Below are 11948 nucleotides of genomic sequence, written 5' to 3'. Positions count from 1 at the left end.
GATGATACAAATAAAAGTTCAATGAGGAAATTCCAAATACCACTCCCTCCATCCAAAAGTCCCAGGGCCTGAGCTCCAAGTTAACTGGGTGTAAATGGATAGTGAATGCCTAAAGGTTCAGTCCTCTCTTAAAGGTACCATATTTTCATGAAGCACATACTCTCCAGGATCTAGAGGTATAACTATAAGAGGTTTTGGGGTTCAAACAATAAGCATATCAAAAACCCACCAGGTAATCAACAATGCAAATCTCTTCTATTAGTAAATAATATATGGATGTGTTGATGCAAATCAGTGAGTACAAAATACTCCTTGCAACAATTTCCAGACTCATTTTCCAACATTTCCTAAAACCAGTTTCCACTATTTAACCATGGTGGAAACCAATCTACTGCCCTCAATCTTTCTGAAACTCTTTATGGTATTTTCAGCAACTCAGCAGTCACTCAAAAACGGTCCCAGACGATGCCAAAGAGTCAATATTGGCAAATGCCCAGAATTTCATACTAACCTCCAACAACTTACATGAATTGTCTTCTGTATCTTTTCATCCCCAAACCAACCACCTGCTCACCTTGTGGTCAGTGTCGCAGGGGAAAATTTCAGAGGCTTACAGTGACCATATTCATTGGGTTAAAAATAAGATGACTTATGGGAACAATGGAACAAAATATTTTAATTAGTATCTTCAGAAAATTTAGAAGTCACGGTACTAATACCTCTCCCCATGTGGACTTGGGCCATGTTCAGTTTTACCGAGATCATGTCCTCATGTGTAAGCCATGAGAATATTTTACATACGCTCCATTCACTCTCGTTGGAGAAATTTTAGTCCCCAAATGCACGACATGAAGATAATAGCTAATGATGTACTTACTCCAATTTGTTGGGTATCTAACAGAAATTATTTTACCTTCATAAAAAAACTTTTCATGCATGTATCTGCTTCTTCCACGTTCTGCAGATAGGGAAGCTGGGCTTTAGAAGAGTGAACTCACTCGTCTAAGGTGGCGTAGGTGGGGAGGTGAGAAAACTGAGCCTGGATCCCAGTCTGCCTCCAGAGTTTACGCAAAGTAGCACCATTCAAGAGAAGGCTTCTCACTGAGGAAGGGAGGATCTGGATCCCGGCTGAGGATCTTCGACCTGGAAACAGTAAGAAGTACCTAGGCTGGGAAGGACTCATTTCACTTCTGACAATTATCTTAAACATCAAACCAAATAGCTATACCTACTTCCTAAACACTTATTTTTGAAAACCCTAAAACCACCTTCAACCCCATTTTGAGCCCCAAGTCTATCAGTTCTTTCTTTCCCCCCATTAGGAGGACAGCTTCGTGTAATGAAAAATCGCAGAGCTGGAAGTCAGGAAACTGGGCTCTAATTCCAACCTCACCATCCTCAATCGTGGGTAAGCCATTCCCTGGAATCTATTCTCTCAACCCTAAAATGAAAATAGCAATGTTCCCAACTTCCTAGAACTGCTTCTGAGTATTAAATAAGAATATTGTACATAAAAAAAAAATGTTTCTCAAAATCCTGTACAAGCATTATAATTACTATTATGCTTTGCACTTGTTGATAACGATTTCTACTCTCTTCGTAGATGTAGCCATCTGGGATATTTTCCTATTTCCCCTTTGATTATAGTTAAATGAGAGCGAGCTGTCAACAGAGTGAAGGAATTTTCAAACGTTAATTTTCATAGGCCGTCAAACATACAATGATAATGCTTAAACTCGAATTTCCTTAACACTTCATCTTACTTGTTCTAACAAGTACACAGAACAATGAATGTAGCTAACAGCGATTCCCCATTACCTCCCTACCATAAAGCACTCAACTTTTATAATTTATGTGGAGCAAGTAATAAGCACAGAGATGGGCAATTGCTTTTTAAGAAGTATTTGTTTTCAGCTTACATTTCAGAGTAATGTGGAGGACTAAATTGTTTTCTTTTGAATGGCCTTTTGTCAGGTAGAACTCTCAGTATCACTAATAGATTATGAACCGGCAGCATAGTCATGGGAAAAGGAAAATGAATTTTTAAAAGCATTAGACCCTAAACGCTTATCAGTATTCATAAACCATAGTGAAGACCACAACAGTCTATTATGGAAGTAATATTATCAATCATGTTTTATAATATTTCTGTAGATAGTTAGACACTGTTATCGTAACAATTTTCAGTGTAGATTTTTTTCATCCAAGACACTCTTTCTCATAATCAAGGAGTAAAATGTGTGCATGTCCATCTTGATGCTAACTTATAATTGAATTTCTTTCATCCTGTATCTGCTTATCTTTATGTCTGAAAAAAAATGTTTAGGAAATGCTGTTCAATTTGTACCTTCAGGGGCCTCCCCAGACCTATTGTCTGACCCACGGGTCAGTATGTGACACAAGCATTTCCTCTGCCTTTACCCTCGTCCTGAACTATATTCTGAGAATTTCCTGGCTCGAAGCCTATGATCCTCCTGCCAGATTTTATCTTCTTCTGGCTGCATCCAGCTGTTTGCTTTGGACATCCAGTCATCTGCAGGCCAAACTGCTCCCTTCGTGGGAGCGATGAAAGGTCAGCAGACAGGATATCGGCAATCCTCATCCTCAAAAGAAAAATCTGGCTTTGGAAACAATCCTGGAATACTCCCTGACCCAAAGCAGAGATGCCAGGTGGTCCTCTGAACAATTATCTGTGCTCAAGTGCATTCGTTTAGAGATCATATAACAAAGCGGAAAAAGGATCGTCGCTAGAACAACATTGCTTCCCCAGCTCTACCACTTATTAGCTGTGTGACCTTGGATGAGTTCCTTAACCCTTCCGTGTCTCAGCGTCTCCATCTAGAAAATGTGGGAAATAATTGTACCTACCTCAGAGTTACTGCAAGAAGTGATTGAGTTCATAAGTGTACGATACTTAAACGTGCCTGGTGCGGGGCACATGCCTGATGTGTTTCCTATTAGCGTTACCACCGCCTTCTGGTTTTATTCATTCATTAAATACTTATTGGTCTCTGCAGGTGCTGTGACATCAGGCATCGTAATACAAGCCTGAGCAAAGCAAACAACAAACAGCCCGCGTGGCATCTATAGCAACAGACATAAATCAAATAACCTCGTACGTATGTAATAGTAAACATGATATAAATACACGAGACATGACTGCACCCCTGGAAATCGTGGGCCCCTCTACCAGGTTTCTTAATGTCTGCAGGTCCTCTACCTTTTCCAGGTGACAGGTAGGCGCCTGCTTGCTGTGAGCCAGTACTGACCTGCTTGTCTGGTTCCTTCGAGCCCTGCTTCTGGGAGGAGGCCCGGTTCCCACCCTTGTACTTCTTGGTTTTTTTTGCATGGCTCTGTTCGACAGTACCGTCCACATCTCAGTAGCTCAGGGCTGCCCCCTTGAAACTCTGCCCAGGCCCGGATTCTATTTAAATCAGCAGCCTCCCGGAGTCTGCCACTTGGATGGCAGGTGAGTCATATTGTTTGGCGTATTTGTTCCAGCTTCCCCTGATTGTTCGCATTCCTGCTACCTTCGACGCACGCTTTACAGCACCTGGATCCGGGGCGCCTGCGTGGCTCAGCGCGTTAAGCCTCTGACTTTGGCTCACGTCATGATCTCAACGGTTGGTGAGCTCGAGCCCAGCATGGGGTGAGCACTGAGCCCTGCTTCAGATGAACATAAGCCCTACTTCAAGTGAGCCCCTTTTGTGTCTCTCTCTCTCTGCCCCTCGAGGGAATCTCTGGCTTGTGCCCTTTCTCTCTCTCTCTCAAAAAAAAAGAAAAAAAAATACGATACTTGAATCTGGTATCAAATGCTGCCTTTATACTTGTTACTCTGTGAATTCTACTAAATTTGTCAACCTTTCTTGGCCTTTGTAGTCTCAGTGGGAAACTAAGAGTAGAAGTATCCACACCGTAGACTTGAGTGGCTTAAATAAGATAAGACGTCTTACACAACTTTTAGGTTTAACACTCAGCAAATAAATTCATCCATACAACAGACACTTATGCCCAGACGCTGAGGATATTTATTCAACAAGGACTCATCCCCAAGCACTGAGGATACACGAGGGAAAAAAAGACCTAAGTGAGTTTCTTCATTTGTGAAGATTATATTCTACCGGGAGAGGCAGCTAAAAAGTGAAATAATGTAAATTTTAAGTTCTGTCCAACCTGCCCTTGAGGAGACAGGATAATTCAAGTGGGTGAATACCAGGAGGCAGAGATCATGGGGGGCCATTTTGGCCAAATGTTATTATTACTACTACCAAATTTTGTGTTGAAAACAGATTTTCTGCTGTTATTGCTATTAATGTGGTTCTTACAAGTTAATAGGGTTCTTACAAGTTAGTGACTGGATGGCTGATGGTTCTTAGTTGCAGGCAGCGAAAACCACCTCCAGCTGACTTAAGCAGGAAGCAGGGATTATGAAACATTCAGGAGTGGCTCCCAGAATCATTGGAAGAACTAAAGAATTGGCATGGGACTGAGCAGCCGGCAACACTAGCCAGAATTGTGAGGCAAAACCTATCTGGTAAGACCCCTGCCCCCTCTGTCTCCACTACTCTGAACCTCAGATGTGATGGCCTGCATCACCAACACTCCCGGTCCCAGATGCTGCATAGGCCCAGCTGTCCTAAGAAACCGAGTCTCCCTCAGGTCCTACCCCCATAGCACTCAGGTCTCAGAGCCCCCACATCACCTGTTCTGGGCTCTCAGTGGGCACCACGTGACTGATGGAGGCTAAGTCTGAGACATAGGTCAAATGAGTAAGGATTTGGCATTTGCTTCCTCTATGGTTGCAAATAGGCCTGCTTCTTTCCAAGATTCATTAGAAGGAGAGTTCCCCAAACAGAAGATGAGCATTCCATTGCTGGACAGCCAAAATAACTTCTAAAAGCAAGGTCCACTAAAGTGGTCATTAATGATTTCTCTACGGTGAGCATGATTTTTTAATCCATGCATTAAAAATTCAGTGAGTTCCTGCAGGGAAGTTCTCTCAAGAATTTCTATCCCTCATTATATTCCTTTCTAAGTTGAAATGATATTCTTGGAGCTAAAATATTGGTCAAAACACTACATCTTTGACTGATTTACTTGTATTATTATTTTTTCACCAATGGATTTTTCCAGAAAATCATTAATTGTACATTATAGTCTCCACCAAGACTTGTGCCCTTTCAGCACTCGGAAGCCGTGATATCACAAGCCTCTTGCCCTAGAAAAAGTAAGATGTCTCTATTCATGACCACCTTGGAAGAAGTTCAACTTCTCATTGTTTGTTGTATTTTAACTGCATTTTTCTAGAAGACAGTCATGAGAGTTTCTCTCATCAGAAATGTCAGATTAGGTGATTCTGAGCCCTTGCGATTCAGCACCAGTGAACTTGATATGTGGTAGAGGCTCCCCCACATGCCAGAGAGGGAGCCTCTGACACCAAGGTCAAGGCCAGATGGTCCTCCAAAAAAGATTGTACCATGTCACATGCCTAGAAACAGCTTAAAGCTGCTGCAAAAGAAAGAGACTCAGGAAATTTCTGCTTTGGGTAATGTTCTACTTCCATTATCTCAAGAATCTAGAATTTTTCTCTAGTCTTTTACCTTAAGGCCGTAATTTCCCCCTTTTTAATTTTTCCCTGATAGTACACATCTGCAGAAGTTTGCCCAGGAAGCATACATCTGGCAAGTTGATAATATTGCTTTAAAAATACTTCACAATAGTGTGAGGGGGAAAAAAAATGGAGATGCAATCCACGTGCAGGTTGGTTAATTTGAAGTTTAAATCTTGGTTCCCTAATTCAGCTTGATTCATTTTGATTCATTTTAAATAATGTGTCTCAACCGGGGGTGACTTGGCCCCCTAGGGAACGTTTGGAAATGTCTAGAGACATTTTGGTAGTCACAGCTGGGGATGGGGAGGGGTGATACGACTGACGTCCATTGGGTAGCAACCAAGGATGTTGCTAAATACCCTACAATGCACAAGGCAGCTTCCTACAACAAAAAATTCTCCCACCCAAGATGTCAATCATGCTGAGGTTGAGAAATCCTTATGCGAACACAGTGACTTTCATAGGTGTTTCCAGTTTTCCTTCCTTACACCATAGTTCTGACCCTTCCTGGCATAGAGATACCTCTTCCAGTTCTCAGGTCTTTAAAGAGGCAAGATCCTTCCTGAGTGGTCGCTCCAGATCTCATCCTCAAGCCTGAACTGTGGAAGCTCTACCTTGATCTCCCATTCTGAAAATTCTTTGAGCAAATTTACCTTGGTGAAAACTCCTTGGTTTTCTGAAACACTTCTACTCAATTACGTGTATTTGAACCTGGGACTTGAACAAACTCAACTCCTGCTCTTATCACATTGTGCACGTCCAACCTTAGTTTTTCTAAACATTATCGGTCTAAAGCCCTGACGGGCATCCACCCTCTCCTCCTACAGTCTATGTGGCCTTGGAAAGTCACGTAAGCTCTCGCCACTGTATTTTCACGTCTGCAAAATAATATAATACAACTAACTTCACAGGATATTTTGGTCATATGACATAATATAAAAGCCTTTAATAATCAATAAGACAGGAGAAAGTTTGCTTTTACCATTATTATTCTTTTTCTCTCCACCTCCTTTCCATACCATGCTCGCCTACGGTTAATAATGTATAGAGCTCTCTGAGAAGGATGTCACATAGTGTACCAGTCAGGCATTTACTTTTAGCAACAAAACCAGTATACCTATAACATGCACTTTTATTACATTTGCTCCTACCCATAAAGACAGTAAACTACATAGTCACATGCTCTGGAGAATAGAGAACGCATTGTACTGCCATTAGACCCTTCCCCAATTTAGCAGAAAAAACTATTCCAGACAGGTCACGATTTTTACTGCATGGTGCCTGGGAATAGAAAATAAAATGAAATATCATAAAATATATTTTTTCATAAGAACAATCATGATTTGTGGTTGGAAAAAATGGCATCAAAAAATCAAGGAAAGAACAAACAATAAGTAAACTTCTATAATCTCTGAAAAAGAAATACTCCACGCCATAGAAAACAAACATAAATGTGTTGCACACATTGACACGCAATATTTTTGTTAGTTTTAACATTTATAGGACTTTTTATTGATGACTTGGGTAGTTTGTTTTATAAAAACACAACTCATGGAGGTTTGAATTGTTGTCTTCTCTATCTCTTAGTAAATTTCTCTGAACTTAGCAGAAAAAAATCAGCCCTTTTCCATCTACCTTGGAGAGTTTTGACCCATTGAGATCATTATTCAGAGTCACTGCAAGATCTGAGCGTTTGAATCTTCCCCAAAGAACTTTAGTTCCCAATTACCTCTATCCTCCAGCATCGGAAGGGAACACAAACCACATAAGGAAACCTGTAACGAACTAAGTGACGAAAAGGATGAGTATAGTGCAATGGCTGTGAGCACTGGAAGATATTAATGAGGTGCCTATTGATGAAACACAGAGCTTTTTGAGGGTTGGACCATGGAGACATAGTCATCTCTCCTCCTCTTGCCACTCCCCTGGTTTTCTGCCCAGAGCCAGTAGCATGAATTACAACTTCAGAGATTGTGCAATGAGTGAGTGTATTCACAACAAAGTGAACTACAGGTGTTAATTACCCGGTTATACACACTAGTATCTATTTGTCTATATCCCCTAGTAACCTTTCAGTTTTATAAAACACGATTCCTTCAACCCACATGTATTCTTTAGTAAGTATATACAAAGGAAAACATTTCAGAATTATGATACTCAGGAATGTTATAAATGCAGACATTTTGATGTGTGTGTCTTGAATCAAAAGTCAATTTCCCTCCAGCTACAAGCATGTTTCTGGGAGTTATTTCTGATGCATATGATCAGACTTTATACAGTCTCCACAACGTTATCTTAATCAGCACTGGCGATTTACCGATGCCTGCTCTTGTAGGCAGATTGTTGTTTAAGGATCCAGTGAGATGTCAATTCTTCCTTCAAGAAGTCTTCAGTTGCATCACAGACTCAAGTCAATGTGGCAGACTTTGCAAGCTCTATCTCTGCCTCCTAATCCATCCAGTCTAGTGAAGTTCCCTAAGGGTCCATTTCAGCAATTGCTGTCACTTGTGGCAGTGTGACATTTGCCTTTCCTATTAGGTTCAGGATCGCAAAGTTAAGACTTCAGAGACTATTCCTGTCAACCCAGGGATGGACCAAGAATCCATGTATTGCCAAAGGTGAGTAGTGGTGCCCGGCCCAGGAATCCGCATAGGTATGGAGTAACAAAATGAAAAACAGCATACTTTTCAATCGATTGTGTTTTGTCCCAACAATACATGTATTTCCATAACCAAGAAAATAACAAAAGTTGTCCTGTAATCATTGAATATAAAAAATGACACATAATTCAGAACCAAGAAATGCAAAAGTCTTAGAAGAGTAAGTGTTTACAAATAACAGTCTACACAGTAAGTCTAAGCTCCCTTATCTCAACTAAATGTCTCTTTTTGGTCAAGTTGACTCACCGTCTTCCTAAAATGGCGCATCTCCTCTCAGCTAAGCCAGTCAGAGTCTGAGTCTGCTGTTGCCACCATGATCCTGTCCTTGGAAGGGACTTTCTGAACGATCAGAGCTATAATTTCCGGGCCCCTGATGTTCATCACCATCCACATTGAGGCCACTTAAGCCTCAGCTCTAAAAATGGGTCTAGATCCTTTGAAGCAGAAGGACCTAGGCAGCTCTAGCATCACACTCAATCACTCTGGTTGTGTGTCCATCCCAAATACAGCGGCCTCCCAGATTCATGGCCACACACACAACATGGCCGGGATGCTGGTCCTCTGACCCAGCTCTGGTCTTGGACTATTGCTCACTGACTCATCTGCACTTGCTGCCTGGAACTCAGTGCTGATACCATCCATTTATTTTAGAGGGCTTAATCAGGACACGTTGAAGCACAGGGTTCCTTGAATCTTCATCTTGAAAGTGTTTAACCTGTAAGGGTCCTAGCTGTTCATGACACTGAATTTGCATGAGGCACATGACCTAAAGGAGAGCTTGAGAGAAGCAAGAGAAGCGGGAAACTGAATTTTATGCTCAGGTGGACACTCTGTGTGAGGCTAAAGTCATTTTAGTACTGTGTTGTTCTTCAGTACTGCATTTTCACATTTGAAAAGTATCGGGAAGAAAGCAAGAAATCAACCATACTCCCACAACTCGGAGAATGACACGATTAATATTTGATTCCTTCTAGTATATTTTTCGAAGTGTGGGTATATACATAGACATATACATATACATGTATGCACATACACACATAATTAAAGCTTCTGCACCCAATTCCACCATTTGTGTGTCACATGGAGTTTGGGGTGGAGGGGTGCTCTCTGTACCAACGAGAAATGTTTGGACACCAGCTAGATGCCCTACAATTCAACTCAATTCGGACACTGTCTACCCAGAAATGGCATCAGATTCCACACGTTAAGGGTTTAGTCCTACAAAACTGTCCCCCCAACACACACGTACAACTTCAGACTCCAGTGCAAGCCCAGGGGGTCACTTGTGCATCTGACTGACTATAAATTGGAGGGTCCCACGACCCCCTCCTTTGGTTCAATTAATTTGCTAGAATGGCTCAGAGAACTCAGAGAAACGTTCTACTCTAGATTACTAGTTTGTTATAAAATAATAAGACTCCGGAACAGCCAGATGGTAGAGCTGCAGGAAACAGAATGGGGAAAAGACATAGAGCTTCCATGCCCTCTCCAGGTGTACAACCCTCCCAGCACCTCTGGGAGGTTCTCGTCCTCATACTCACGAGCCCAGAAGTTCACCAATCAAGTTCTTTTGGGCTTTTCTGGAGGCTCATTACACAAGCATGGTTGACTAAATCATTAACCATTGGCCATTGATTCAACCTTCAACCCCTCTTGTCTCCCCAGAGGTCAGAGGGTGGTTGGTTCTCTCAGCCACAAGTCCCATCCCTCAGTGGGGTCCCCAAATCACCTCGTTAATGTAACAAAGGACACCTTTATAGCTCTCATCCCTTGGGAAATTCCAAGGGTTTTAGGAACTCTGTGCCAGAAACAGACAAAAACCAAATACATACTTCTTATAAGTCACAATATCCCAATAATACTCTCACAGATCCATTTTTACTGTCTCAAATTAAAGGTGCATACTATAGGGGCACCTGGGTGGCTCAAAGTCAGTTAAGTGTCCCACTTTGGCTTAGGTCATGATTTACAGTACGTGGGTTTGAACCTTGCATCGGGCTCTGTGCTGACAGCTCAGAGCCTGGAGCCTGCTTCCGATTCTGTGTCTCCCTCTCTTTCTGCCCCTCCCCCCCTCCACTTGTTCCCTCTCTGTCTCTCTCTGTCTCTGTCTCTCTCTCTCAAAAATAAATGAACATGTAAAACAATTGCATACTATAGTTCACTATTTCTGCAGAATACTATTGGTGGTAATCTACAGGAAGTTAAGAGGTGTGGTTTAAGAGAGAGATCATGGACTGCAAGAAAGGGTATTTTCACATTTTACTCCACATACCATGATGCTTTCTTAAAAATTTAAAAATAAACACGCATTCGTGTATTGCTTTTGTAATATGAAAATAAAAGGACATGGTCCCAGTTAAAATTGTCATGGCCCTCTTCAAGATTATGATTTTGTGTGTGTATGTTGAAGCGGGTCTCAAATTCTTTTAAAAAACTATTCAGACCCTGTTTGCACGCGTTGTCTTGGCTCACCACCATGAAAAAGTGAGATGAGTATCTATTCAGGCATGAATCTTGGTTATTAGTTAAGGTTCTGAATTATACTAAGACAATTAACCCATTCGATAATTCAAGAAATATTTTGAGCACCTGCTAAGAGCCAGTGTAGTGATAAATATTCAGTATATAACTTAGAGCGAGATAGACAAGGTTCTTGTCCTCATTAAGCCTATCTTCTAATGCAACAGGCAAACAATAAATTGATGTTCTATTCAGAATATGCTAGATTATTCTGTAATGATATACAATCCCCCAAATCTTAGTGGCTCAAAACAAAAGGTTTATTTCTCATATGCCACATGTCTATCACAGCTTGGCAGGGGAATTTGCTTCTAACAGATACTAAAAACTCAAAACCCAGGTGGAGGGTTGCCTGTTGGAAAAAAAATACATGGGAGGAGATCAAAATGACATTTAAATGCTTAAAAGTTCTGACCTAGAAGTGATTTCATATCATTCATGTTCATAACTCATTTGCTAGAACTAGTCATATGGGCCCATCTAACTGCTAGGGGGACAGAAAGTGCTCCAGTGTGGGAAGCATGCACAGATGAGACTAGTGACAGCGGCCTGCCCTTCTGATCATTCTTCCCATGTGCAAAATATATGCATACCCTGTGCAGGGAAATAACCCCAAAAGGTTTATCACAGTGTCAAGCTCAAAGTCCAAGATCTCACAGTACTTGGGCCTAGACGTATCTTCTCTTGATCTGGAGACATATCCACTAAATAAAATGTCTGCACCATTATTCCCACCTCCCCACGCCTCCCAACCCACCCCATCCTATTCGGAATAGGATAACCATCATAAATACTCCATCTGAAAGCAAGAAGATGATTATAGCCATCGTTAGTCCATGGCAGTTGTGGAATTCTGCCAGGCAGACATTGAGGTCCTAGACACTAGGGTGAGGAATGTTCCTTGGTGAAGCACCAATTCTGATCCATGGTAGTCTTTCGTCTCCCATTGCCTTGTCTCCTGTGGTCATTAGTTCCACCTTCCACCTTCTAGAAGCCTTCTTTTCCATTACCCTCCATGTCCTTAGATTAAGTAAGCATTGGATGGAGCGCCTGGGTGGCTCAGTCAATTAAGCGTCTGTCTTTGGCTCAGGTCATGATCTCACAGTTCGCGAATTCGAGCCCCGCATTGGGCTCTCTGCTGACGGGTCAGAGCCTGG

This window comes from Prionailurus viverrinus, chromosome A2, assembly GCF_022837055.1.
Source record: "Prionailurus viverrinus isolate Anna chromosome A2, UM_Priviv_1.0, whole genome shotgun sequence".
Lineage (NCBI taxonomy): Eukaryota > Metazoa > Chordata > Mammalia > Carnivora > Felidae > Prionailurus > Prionailurus viverrinus.
This window is presented reverse-complemented; position numbering follows the sequence as displayed.